This window comes from Macaca fascicularis, chromosome 15 (genome assembly GCF_037993035.2).
Source record: "Macaca fascicularis isolate 582-1 chromosome 15, T2T-MFA8v1.1".
Taxonomy (NCBI): domain Eukaryota; kingdom Metazoa; phylum Chordata; class Mammalia; order Primates; family Cercopithecidae; genus Macaca; species Macaca fascicularis.
The window spans coordinates 71,425,348-71,438,522 of NC_088389.1; positions in this window are offsets into that span (position 1 = coordinate 71,425,348).

The following is a 13,175-nucleotide window of genomic DNA, read 5'->3' on the forward strand; positions in this document are numbered from 1 at the left end:
CTTCTGTTCAGCTGACAGTCATGCTGGATATAAACTTTTTTTAAAATTAATTTTGTCTTTTCAAAGAAAAAATATTTAAAGATCCTTTATAATGTAATCTATGTTAAAAAAAAGCTTTCTGCTTAACTCTCTGGATTTCATTTTGATTTTTCAAATTATATATTAATATTTCAAATGTAAAATACTATTTAGATAAATTGTTTTCAAAATTCCTATTATTATAATATTAATATAACCTAAACTGAAGTTATTCATCCCAGGTATCTAATACATGTATCCAAAGTAAGAGTCCAAGGAGTCTAAACACTTTCATCTGCAAAGCTAGGAATAGGTTTGACATTTTCACTCCAAGAAAAATACTTTTTTTGAAAATAGAATAGTTGAGATGAGAGGTTTCTTTAAAAGAAGACTAATTGATCATATCACTATGATTCTCAAAGAAGAAACCAAAACTTCATATAATACTACAAATATGAGATAGTTACTTCTGTAGTATATTTCTGTAATGCTACAGGTTAAACAGGTCACTCTTATATAACACTATTTTGATTTTGATGTAGAATTGCACAAATTGATATTTCTTCTATGATCTGTAGGGTATAGCTTAAAGTAGCAAAAACAGTCCACCACCTCCAGTTAACACACAGTAACACTATGGGACTAGTATTATTATTTCCATTTTACAAAGGAGGAAACTAAAGCTTAAAGATGTGTAATATACAGCCCAAGGTCACACAGCTGGTAAAGGTAGATTTCATCCCAGACAGTTACAGTCATTGCCATGGGCACAGCTCCTAACTTATTAACTCCATGTAACTGGTACTCAGTTTAGTTGAATTGAAAGGAGAGTAGGGAAGCAGGTTTTACAGGTCTGTTTGCACTATTCAGAGCCCAAGTGTGAATCCCTGCTGTGCTGCTTGGAGAAGTTACTTAACCTATGCAAGGTTCATTTTTTAAATATTTGAAACGGAATGATAATACATACTTCACCAGTGGGTTTAATGAGACCTTATAAGATCGTTAGTTCAGTACCTGACCAGTGCTTCATAAATGCTTTTTCATCCAATCTGACAATCTCTAGCTTGTAATTGGGGCATTTAGAACATTTAATATGATTATTGGCATGGTAGGTTAAAGTTGTCATCTTGCTGTTTTCTCTTTGTTCTTTTTTCTCCTTTCTTTTGGATTTTTTTTTAATTTTACTGTGTCTTCTCTGTTGTCTTATTAACTAGAACTCTGATTTATTTTAGTGGTTGTTTTAGGGTTATACCTCTTTGTAATTTACCAGTTTATATACTACTTGACATATAGCTTAAGAAACTTACTGTTGTTGCCTTTTTGCTGTTATGGTCTTACATTTTTACTTCTACATACATTATAAACTCCACACTTTATTGTCATTTTTTTACTTAAACAGTCAATTATCTTTTAAAGATATTTAAATATAAATGTTCAAAACACCCCAATTAAAAGTTAGAGATTTTTTTTTTTTTGAGACGGAGTCTCGCTCTGTCGCCCAGGCTGGAGTGCAGTGGCCGGATCTCAGCTCACTGCAAGCTCCGCCTCCCGGGTTCACACCATTCTCCTGCCCCAGCCCCTGAGTAGCTGGGACTACAGGCGCCCGCCACCTCGCCTGGCTAGTTTTTTTTTTTGTATTTTTTAGTAGAGACGGGGTTTCACCATGTTAGCCAGGATGGTCTCGATCTCCTGACCTAGTGATCCACCTGTCTCAGCCTCCCAAAGTGCTGGGATTACAGGCTTGAGCCACCGCGCCCGGCCAAAAGTTAGAGCTTGTTAATGCCACATGATCTCACTTACATGCAGAATTGAAAAACCTGGAACTCATAGAAGCGGAGAGTAAAAACATGGTTACCAGGTGCTGGGGAGAGGCAGTGGGCTGGGAAGATGTTGGTCAAAGTTAGATAGGAGGAATAAGTTCAAGAGATCTGTTGTACAACTTACTCAGTTAGATAGGAGGAATAAGCTCAAGAGATCTATTGTGCAATGTGACTATAACCAACAACATGTATTGTACACTTGAAAATTGCTAACAGTATCTTTTAAGTGTTCTCACTACAAATACATATGTGAAGTAATGTGTATGTTAATTAACTTCAGTCATTTCACAATGCATACTTACTTCAGAACATCATGTTGTATGCTATAAATATATACAACTTTTATTTTTTGATTTTAGAAATGTCCTTAAAAAGTCAGAATTTCGGATCAGATAAAAAAGCAAGACCCAACCAAATACTGCCAACAGGAAACACACCTTAAAAATAAAGGACAAACAGATTAAGAGTAAAAGGATGGAGAAAAGATACATCATATTGAAAATCGGAAGAAGGCTGGAGTGACAATATGAAACAAAATAGATTTCAGAGCAAAGAATATTACCAGGGGTAAAAATGATCATTTCATAATGATAAAAGAGTCAGTTCAACAAAAGGATATAACAATCCTAAATGTTTTTTCACCTCATAACTGCATCAAAATACATGAAGCAAAAACTGATAGAACTATAAGAAGTAGACAAATCCACAATTATGTTTAGAGATTTTAATATCCTCTCAATGTTTAGTAGAACAAGAATACACAAAATCAGTAAGGATATAGATGATTAGAACAAAACTATCAACCAACTTGACCTAAATGACATTTGTAGAGCACAGCAGTCCCCAACAATAAATGACACATTCTTTCTAAGAGTACATGAAACATGTACCAAGATAGACTGTATTTTGAGCCGTAAAACAAATCTTGATAAATTTAAAAGGATTCAAGTCATAGAAAATATGTTCTCTGACCACAATGGAATTAAATTATTAACCAACAACAAATATCTGGGAAAACCTCAAAAACTTGGAAAACAATGCTTTTAAAAGATTAAATAATTTCTAAATTATCTGTATTTGGGGGAAAGGAGAAATGGATTAGAGAGCAAAAAGGGTATCAGAGTGCTGTGGGACGATTTTTATGAAGAGTGGAACAGAATCTGCCTTTGATGTTTCCCTACTACAGCCCATTCTTCACGTTGATAACAGCGTGATCCTTCTAAAATTCAATCTAGCAATCACTTTTGTTTAATGACTCTCCAACTCTTACAGAATTAGGTCCAAAATTCTAGAACACAGTTTCTGTTGATCTTTGTAACCTTTCTTCCCACAGGTCTAGCTAGTACATATTTCTTTTGTTGTATTTATTACACTATTCCTTTGCTTATCTGTCTCCCCACCTAGGCTAAAGAACAAGATTCTTGTCTTTTTCATTTTTGTATCTCAGTGCCTAGCATGGTGCTGGGCACACGGCATGATTCCAGTAAATGTTAGCTGGATGGATGTAATGAGTACATTAATTTATTTGTTTTACCCCAAAAGAATTATTTCCTGCAAATCAAAGAAATTGCTTTCTTTATATAATCAAAAACTTATTTTTCCAGATTATTCATTAAAAATTAATGAATTAAAAATTAATTCATTAAAAATTAAGCCTATGCACAACCTAGCTCTAAAGTTAAAAGATTTTAGGCAGCAATTTTTTAGTCTTTTTGAAGTAATAAATTTCAATCTTTTGAAATTTCTGTTTCTGCATTTGTGCCACACCATCTCATTTCTTGCTGAAATGTTTTTGTTAAATTAATTGCTTGATAAATTGCTAAGTACTTTTCATGAGACCAATTAGGACAATAGTAAGTATCCATCTGTGGAGTACGGACATTCAAGAAATCTGATCCAGTATTTAGAAAGTCATTCCTGAGCTGAGTTGGCTCAAACTGGCACCTTCTGGCATTTGCTTGTGGGTGGGGAATGTGGAATGCTTTGAAAGCTGAATGGGTTTGTCAAGTTTTAAAATTCCCTTATGGCTAAAGGAAAACAACATTCATTGTTTGAAAACACCATTGTTTGTTTTTTCTGCTTTTTTGTTCTTTGGAGCCTGAATCTGCAAAAACACTCACACCCAGCGTTTTGCTTCATTTATCCCTCCTAAGATGTTTTTAGAGATGTGAATAGTGTCTCCACACTACTTTTTATTGTGATTGTTCAGAGTGTTCATAACAAATGGTAAAAAGTCGATTTTAATGCTCATATCGAGTTTTATGGAGAAGGACCATCATTTATGTTTGTCATTGTAAGTTGATAGTAGAATTTTTGGAAGTTTGGGTCCTAGAACCAGATTTCCAAGGCTCAAATCCTTATTTTCTCACTTCCTAGCTGTATTTAACCTCTCTGTGCTGCCTCAGTGTCCTCATCTATTCTTTAAGAGTAAGAATAGAACCTACCCGATAGAATCATTTGAAGATTAAGTGAGTTAATAAATTCAGAATGCTTGGAACAGTAACTGGCACAGAGTAAGTGCACAATAAAATTGGGTTACAGCTATTATCAGGATTATTGCTGTCATAATCCTCACCATTAAGCAATTAAATGTAGAGTTCCAAAATTTGATTATTAAACTACAATTTTACAGCCATGATTCCCAGTGATACCATGTCAGTAACAAGATTATTTTCTTAGCTTGAGCCTGTCACTACCTCATTGCAAGTAGCAGAGTGTGTTGCCTTAGGCAAATGTCATTGTAGGAAATGAAAAAAATTGCCTGTGAGCTACTCTCCAGAGGCCTCATCCCATTTTTCCCATCATCCACTTTACTCCATCTCCACTGCCACTATTAGGACCTTATCATTTCTTATCCAGATTAATTCAACAGCTTCCTTCGTTCTAGTCTCCATGATTTCACCCACTGGCCATCCCCTCCCCTTTGCCCAATTTTCTCCATTTATGGTAGAGTGATCTTTTTAATATGAAACTCCTGACTTGCCTTAAAAAGCCCTCATTGACAACCTTCAACCCACAATCCATGGTGAAGCACAGGAGCCTTGGGGATCTGCCCCCAGCACACCTCTCCACCTTTGTGTCTCACTGCTCCTGCCTTCAAAGAGCCCTGATGAAGTATTTGTAGTTCCCCCTGACTCACCTTGCTCTTACTGGGCCTGTGTGCGTGCTGCTCCCACTACCTGCAGTACGCTTACCCACTTCACCTGGATGAACTTTGTCAGTCAGGATTCACCTTAGGTGGGCATCATGTTCTTCCAGGTCTCTCCTCCAACTTTGAGTTGAGAGTATTCCAGACTTTAAGCTCCATGGGATAGGGATCTTGTCTGTGCACCAGCTTATTCCCAACTGCCTGGCACATAATGCATTTATTAAATATATATTGAATTAACTACACTCTACTTAGGGCTCTTGTTTTCTTCTACACTTACAGTTCTAGCATAGCACTTAACTCATTATCATGCATCATTTTATGGGTTTGTTTTGTCTCCCATTAGACTGTGAGCTCCACAAGGCTGGGTCCTTGTCTTATACGTGATTGTATTTCCAACTTCCAACATAGTGCTACTGAATGAATGAATAGTATCTACATACCATTAATCTGAGGTTTAAAGTTTCCCCAAATTCTGAAGCAAGGGGATTTATGGACTTCTCTGACAATTTTTGGATGTCATCACAATGATACCACTTACATTTTAAGGAACAGCTTGCATATATACATTTTTCTGGATGGCAGTTTTTGTTTTTTTTTTTTTTTTTGAGACGGAGTCTTGCTCTGTCACCCAGGCTGGAGTGCAGTGACTGGATCTCAGCTCACTGCAAGCTCCTCCTCTCGGGTTCATGCCATTCTCCTGCCTCAGCCTCCCGAGTAGCTGGGACTACAGGCACCCGCCACTTCGCCCGGCTAGTTTTTTGTATTTTTTAGTAGAGACGGGGTTTCACCGTGTTAGCCAGGATGGTCTCGATCTCCTGACCTCGTGATCCGCCCGTCTCGGCCTCCCAAAGTGCTGGGATTACAGGCTTGAGCCACCGCGCCCAGCCCTGGATGGCAGTTTTTTTCCCCACAGACTTCATCAGATATTTCTCCATAGCCTTCCTCCGATTCTCAAAGGGGTCTCTGATACCTCCAAAAGAGAAGAAACTGTGTCATAAAAAATTATTTCTAAATATCAATTGTTAAATAAAATGTTTGCAAAGCAGCTTGATGAATCATTTCAGGCCACTTGACCCCGATGAGGTAGAGGGTTTGTGCTTTGCGATCTGCCTGCCTCCAGCAGTCTCACTGCTGCTGGACTGTGGTGCTTCCAACTGGCAGCCGGGGAAGTTTCTTCCAGATGAATACTCAGTTGTAGGGGTCCCCTTTCCACACATACCTGTAGGAGCAGTTTGAAACTCATATGCATGGTCTTCCTGGTTCTAGGCACATGAGCCATTTAAGCTGCTGCAGCCAGGACCAGTTTGTATGCTAGCCCAGCATTCAGGAAGTTAAAGGGTTTTGGGTCAAAACTGAGAACCTTCTTTGATCCACCTTGGCTAGACATTTTCTCTGGCTTCCATTAATAGCCTCAGCATTTTTTTTTTTTTTTCCTGGCCTAGACCCACACAAGCAAGAGGAGACCAGAGCTTCTCTAAGGAGCTAAGGGAAAGCACATTTTAAAAATAACTTGAGCAAATGAATTCATCTGGCAAAAGCAATCCCACTACGTAAAATAAACCTTTTTAGTTTCGCAATAGCAGTTCCTGAAAATGTAAACAACCCCAGGGTCCACATGCACTGAATCATTTGCTGAACAGAAAGAGTCACTGGTCCAAATTCTGCAATAATAAACACCTTATAAAACTAGGAGTCAATGACCTTCATATGGGAACAAGGAGGGCGGAGGGGTGGGCAGCAACCCAACCTAAGGACAACGAGAAAGTCTTGTGACTACATATTCAAAATGCTGGCTTTCTAAACCAAAAACTGGGATGAGTGGAGGGAGAAGGGGAGGGTGGGCACAGTCTATGCCTCAGGCTCTTCCTCAGACCCTACCAGGCCCCTGCCTTCCCTAGGGAAAGCCGGAATTTACTCACTGTCATGAAGCCAGAGGAAGCCCCTGCAGGTTTCACTGTGTGTTCTGTTGACAAGATAATGGTTCCATTGAAACTGTAATAACATACTTGGCCAACTGAGCCCATACTATCATAGTAACTTTGTACCCAGTCCTAGTTTTTCAAACATAATGATAATATGTTCTTTCTAATGTGGCCCATACTGTTCTAATGAACTTAAGCTGAGTTTTTCTGACTACTAGAATATTTGCTGTAAATAATAAATATAATTATTCTCATTTAATATTTGTGTAGCTCTTCTTTAAAGCAGAAAGTATTTTCTAATTCCTTACTAGAACCTTTCTGTGTGAGGAGCACTAAGCTAGAACCCATATCTGAGGATGGTCAGAAGTTGGAAAAATTCGGGAAAAAGGCACTGGACTCATTTTTAAAGACCGGAAAATGCAACCTCTGGAAAAAGTTTCAAGAGTTTTTTACTCCCAGAGATGTAGGAAAGATTGGAGTAAATCTTAATATTATATTTCAGGTAAACAAAGTATCACTGTCAAAATAGCATTTATTGAGTAATGGCTATGTGCCAGGTACTTTACAGTTTCACATTTAACCCTCATAATAACCTTGTAAAGTGGATATCCCCACAATATGTGATGAGAACACTGAAGCATAGGTTAAATGATTGTCCAAATTGGATAGACGTTTTTCAAAATCTCCCCCTTTTTTTTCTCCTTTCTTATCTGCAAGGCAGATTGCCCTTTCCCTTTCAGTGAAACTTGTGCATGACCACATGACTGTCTTTGGCCAATGAAACATGAACAAGCAGCATATGTCACTTTCAGATGGAAGACTTTGCATGAGCTTTGCCTCCTTTTCACTCTGCCACAGTGTCCACTAATGTTCCAGAAGTGGCACTCTGCAGGCTAGGTCTTACTGTGGGAGCTATGGGCAGAGCCCCCTTTCCCACCCCCATCAAGATGTACATGTTGCATAAGCCATGCATTAATCTTTGCAGTTTTAAGCCACTAAGTTTTGGAGTTGTATTGATCATTAATCATGGTTCTCCAGAGAAACAGAGTGGGGGAGTGGTATTCATTATGGGAATTGGCTCATATGATTATGGAAGCTGAGTAGTCCCCCAGTCTGCTGTCTTTGAGCTGGAGAACTAGGGGAGCCAGTGGTATGATTCAGCCCAAGCCTGAAGGCCTGAGAAATGGGATGGGGGATTGGGAGGGTGGGTGTCCTAGGGTAGTATAAATCCTGAAGTTCAAAGGCCAGCCAGAAGGTGGATGTTTCAGCACCAGAAGAGAGGGCAAATTCGCTTTTCTTCTGCCTTTTTGTCCTCTCTGGGCCCTGAGTGGACTGGATGATGCCCTCCCACATTGGTAAGAGTGGATCTTCTATACTCAGTCTGTTAATCTCTTCCAGAAACATCTTCACAGACACATCCAGAAATAATGTTTTACCAGCTATCTCAGTATCCCTTAGCCTAGTCAACATTTAAAAATTAACGATCACAAGCAATTGTTTCCATAGCAAAACCTGGGTGACAGACCAAGTGACCCAGATGACTAGAATTTGACCTTCTTTTGTTGCCCATACCATACTCTGAACTAACATGCTGTGCTGCCTTCCAAGCAGAGAAAGATGGCTAAAGTATCTTCTACCTAATTTGAGTCACAGAAAAAAAAAAAAAAAGATTATTAACTACAGTGACAAGAATTGTGAATCCCCAGGGGGCAGATCAAGACATAGGTAAGAGAAGTGAGGAAGATCTGGGAAATGTCCATTGAAAATTTACTCAGAAGAGTAGAATAATTAATACAATAATAATATATATTGAATTATAATATGTTAATATCTTGATATATTTCCTTTCAGGCATTTTTAAGTTATAGACTTTGAGTATATTTTCTCAAAGGGGTTCTATATAAGAGACTATTTCTTAATACAGTTCCTAGCTTGGAATTGCTCACTCTGTTTCAAGGCCTCTTGCTGGTTTAAGCTGAGCTTATTTTCTTACAGACTTCAAAACAGTAACCTTTTCCTTCACTAGTCAGTACACAAGATGGTCTTCATTTCCAGTTTGGAATCCCCCACTGTCAGAGCCTGAGACAAGGACTAGTATGCAGTTAGTTTATTTGGGAGGTGATTCCAGGAAATGGGAATGAGAGATCAGTCAGCCTGCAACACGAAGAAGGAAAAGTCAATATAAAGATGAATTTGGCAATTGGCCATTTCAGACAACTAGGGCTAAATTTTGCTTGGCTCTCTAGGAAATGTAAAGAATGCTTCCCATAATTGCTCACCTCAAGTATTTATTCATTGACTCCCATGCTCCATTGGTTGTCCCTGAGGACTTTAGCCCTCCCTCACTGCAGCACAGACACTGTGCTTTCTCCTAGGCTGAGCAAGCTCCTGCCTCGTGGAAACAGTCCCGCGGCAGATAGTGAAATGATGGCTGCTGCGTGCTTGAGATCTGGGAAAGAGGCCACATCATAAGTGCACTGAAATCAGAGATATGTCAAGAGATGTGACACAGGGCATCTAAGGTGTCTGCTGCACCAGCTATAACTTCCTAAATGCTAATCTCAGTTCTTAACAGAGGGGATGGATGCAAGGGAACAGTCATGATTGAGAGCGCCAAAGAAGCTCTGTATGAACCTTAGGCAAGTTTCCCAATCTCCAAAATGAGAGTATTAATACCCATCATCCAAGATCATGGGGAGGAATAAATATGTGAAAATGTCCAGCACAGGTCCTAACCCATAGTAGGTGCTCACCAAATGTTAGTTCCCTGCCCTCCATGCTGTGCGTATCCGGAGCTGCACTAGATGCTGAGGCAAATGGTCTCAAATGTCCTTTAACACTTAATGACTCTGAGATTTTTTCTGAGCTGCCTACAGGTTATTAACTATATTAATTAATAATAATAATATATATGACCACTTCAGGCCACTGGGGATACATTTTGCTTGGATCTCTAAGAAATGTAAAGAATGCCTGCTGTGGCTGGGCGCGGTGGCTCAAGCCTGTAATCCCAGCACTTTGGGAGGCCGAGACGGGCGGATCACGAGGTCAGGAGATCGAGACCATCCTGGCTAACCCAGTGAAACCCCGTCTCTACTAAAAAAATACAAAAAAACTAGCCGGGCGAGGTGGCGGGCCCCTCTAGTCCCAGCTACTCGGGAGGCTGAGGCAGGAGAACGGCGTGAACCCGGGAGGCGGAGCTTGCAGTGAGCTGAGATCCGGCCACTGCACTCCAGCCTGGGCGACAGAGCCAGACTCCGTCTCAAAAAAAAAAAAAAAAAAAAGAATGCCTGCTGTAATTGCTCACCTCAAGTATTTATTCATTGGCTCTCATGCTTTATTGGTTGTCCCTGAGGACTTTAGCCCTCCCTCACTGCAGCACAGACACTGTGCTTTCTCCTAGTTTCTGTGGCAAGTGACAGGAGCCCACCTCAAACCAAAGCAAAAGGGACTCCATTGGCTCTTGTAGCTAGGAATTCCAGGGTTGGCACTGGCTTTGGACACTACTGGATGCAGGAATTCAAACAATGTCTTCAACTCTTTCTTTTGGTGTTTCTCTCAGCTGTGCTTCTTTTGTTGTTTCTTTTTCCCATTTTACAGATAAGTTCATCCATAACTGAGAGAGGTGAAAAGGGGATGGCTGCAGAGAACTCTGGCTTATTTCATTCTTGCTTGCTGACCTCAGGGTCCGTGTATAAACTCTTGGAGAAGAAGCCCTCTGGTTGGCAATGCTTGGATCATGAATCTACATTGTGCCCTAGAGGGTGGGTCCCTTGAAGTGGAGCCTGCTGGAACCACATGGGCTGGGGCAAGGTGATAGGGCCAGAAGAGAGAGGTAGGCAGGGCTGCTGGCCAGGCACTCCTCACCAAGACAAGGCAAGAGGAGGGGCATGATTGAGGCAGCGACACAGAAAGCAGACAGTAGAGGTCATGGCAAGTGTGCCATTACTTGCTACCTTTGGTTGATGGGAGAGTCACCTTGATAGGGCCCCACAGTCACACCACATTTAGGAGGAGACAATCCATTTGCCACTTCTGACAATGCCAGAAGAATCACATATTTCATCTGGCAGTTGAATCTGGCCCATGCTGAGCTTCAAAATACAGAGCTGTCTTGAAACAATGGCTCAGTACATTCATTTGGTGTCCAACAAAGCCTGCCTCTGTTGCCTTCCCTCTCTCTGTGTGCCCTTCAAGATCTTCAGTGTGCTTTGGGGAGAGAAAGAGAAAACGTCATATCAGGGTAGCTCACCCCATGTGTCCTGGACTCAGGAAAAAAGTATCTTATCACCTTACTCTCTTGTTATTATAAAAAATAAAGTTGAATGTTTTCAAATAAAGAAGTATAGAAAAAATTTTAAATTACCTGTTATGATTCTACCTAGAGAACCATTGTCAACATCTCGGTATATGTACTTCCAGATACTTTCCTATGAACATATACAATGTAGATTTTTTAATATTAAAAGGGTATCATATGATACCTGGTGCTTTGTATACAGGCTTTCTTTACTGATATGTAATATCATACACAGACAAATGCACAAATCCTAAGCCATCAACTTGTTGAATTTTTATTCACTGTTTTTAATACCTGCATTGTGTTCCATTGTTAGGCTATCTCACAACATATTTAATTAAGCCCCTATTGATGAATATTAATTTACTCCATTTGCCAGTTCATTCCAGTCCAACATTTATCGAGTGGCTACTTATAGGCCAGGCACTCTTGTATTCATCAAGACCACCACATTATCTGTATCAGTTCTTTATTGCCACAACAAAACTACATAACAAATCACTCCAAAATGTAGCACCTTAAAACTACAACTACTTATTATTTCTCAAGAGTCGATGGGTCAGCTGAGCAGTTCTGCCAATAGGGGTCAAGGTCAACACATTTCAACTAGACTACTTGGAAGGTAAAAAAGAAATGAGTGTCCAGGTAGGTGTATTCTTCCAAAAATAAAACAAGGAATGAGGAAATTGCAGGTAGGATAAGAGGGGTGGTTGGCAAACAAACCCCACAAAAGGCAGAAAAATTTTAAAGAAACATAATGCCAGACTTTTATGTCATCATCCAAGAAGATGCTGTGAAGTATAACCTGGGGGGTAGTAGGGTAGGAGTAGGGAGAGCAGAGGAGAAGGAAAGGAGATTGCTTTTAATCACTTTTGGATTCCTTAATAACAGACATGACTGGAAGTATTAAAATTTAACAAAGGATATCTTATTAATTTTCCTGTATATACCACTGGTAATCTTCAACATCTCTCCTTCCCTTCCTCCCTTCCTTCTTTCCACCCTCCCTTCCTTCCTTCTTTCTTCTTTTGCTTTCAACTTCTTTTTCTTGTTTCCTTTTGCTTTCTTTCTCTTCTCCCTTTTTTCTCTCACTCTGGGTGTATGTAGTAGTGTAAAAAGGTTGACAGAGAAATCAAATATAACAGGAGCAAGGCCCTGAGAAAAGCACCTGGCATCCTGTAGGCAAACCATCGTTTCTAAAAGAAGGGACTGAGAGATTGAGGAGCTCAGGGCATTGCCAAATGAACAAGGCAAGCACATCTATTCAGTAACAAACAAACGGAAAATGGCCTTTCCAAATAACTGACCTATAAAACAGCCTTTTCACCAGAGTACCATAATTACTGGCCAACAGCAACAATGAAAAACAACTCCCAAACCAAGAAATATTTCTGGATTAAAAGCCATGAGATCTGGATTCTAACAAGCTGTGCTCCTCAAACTACAAGTACAAAATCTGGCTCTACACTAACAAGCTATGAGCCTCAAACTGGTGACTGGCATGTTTGGGTCTCCATCTTCTTCTCGGGGGTTGGGGTCTTAGAGACCCTTTTCCACACCCTGATTCTCTTACTAGTGTATATGCTTTCCTTTTGACTTCTCATGCTGACCATCTGAGCAGTAGTGAGAAGCAATTTCAAATGAAAACATCGTTTATCGTGTGCTGAAAGAAACCAAAAAGAACACAGGAAAACAAAAAGACAATGAAAGAGAATGAAAATGTAATTCATTTTATTAAAAAGAAGAATTGTTCTTCTGGGACACTGGATAGAAACATTGATGAGTTACCTAGCCGTCAGAAATCCTTTAACAAAGAAGAGAAGAGAAAGAAAGAAAGAGGGAAGAGGGCAGGATAAAAGAAAGAAAAAAGGAAGGGAAAAATGAAGGAAGGAAGTTATCTATTCATTTCTACAGAGACTCTGTTGAGCATTAGACAACAAGACTTGGGAAAAAATTAACTGAAA